Genomic DNA, 1075 nt, shown 5'->3' with positions numbered 1-1075 from the left:
ATATCTCTAAAAGTCTAATCCACCGTCTCTCATATATACTCTAAATATGAGAACTATTAATATATATCTAGATAAATTTTCATATTCACTTTTATAGTAAATATAATCTCTAAAAAATCACGTAGAAATTCATATATTTTAAAAATATAATTATCCACTTTATAAAACGAAATTATTTAAAAGTAAATATATATATTCTCGCTTATATATACTAAAATAAGGACTAAGAAATAAGTTTTTTTTTTTTTGAAGATCAGAATTCAGTGTTTAGAAACACGCACCTAGCCCAAAAATTATTTTAAGTTTTTCTCGAGTCATATAATAAGATATATATATATATATATATATATATATATATATATATATATATATATATATATATATATATATATATATATATATATATATATATATAAGGTTTTGGCAAAAATCCAAACGCATTAGCTGATTTGCTCCTTGCACGAGCCTGCAACCGGCAAGAATCAAATACACATTTGATGGATTCAACTGTCCCTGTCTATACTGTTGGCCTTTTCATAGAATTTTAAGGGATAAGTATTGTATTCTTTTGGAAAAACTAAAGTAATTTTAGGTACAAATAAAGTACTTTTTTTTTAAAGAAGAAAATAAAGTATTAATATATTAATCATTTTTGTGTTGAACTATTTTTTATATTTTTTTTGTGTAAAATTAATGTCTTAAAAACAGGTATATTATAACATTATTTTTTAAAAAAAAAAATCATTAAAACATCAACATATTTGTTATCATTAACACTAAATTAGTAACATACGATAACGAATTTAATGATGATTTCTGAAAGATTAATTTAATAATAAAAATACTTTAAATGATTAAAGACCTATGTGTTTTGGTCATTTGTAACGCAAACAATTGTTTGCTAATAGAAAAATTAAAATTTTAAAAAGATTTAAATGCAATTTTTGTTCCTCCATTTTAAAATAGAGATATTTTTTTTATAAAAAAAGTCATGATTTTAATTCCTATATTTTAAAATAGAGATATATGATTTTTTTTTATTTTTGAAAATTCATAATTTGTTTATCCTATATTT

Source organism: Glycine max, chromosome 12, assembly GCF_000004515.6.
Source record: "Glycine max cultivar Williams 82 chromosome 12, Glycine_max_v4.0, whole genome shotgun sequence".
In the NCBI taxonomy this organism is placed as follows: Eukaryota; Viridiplantae; Streptophyta; class Magnoliopsida; order Fabales; family Fabaceae; genus Glycine; species Glycine max.
Note: the sequence above shows the minus strand (reverse complement) of the source record.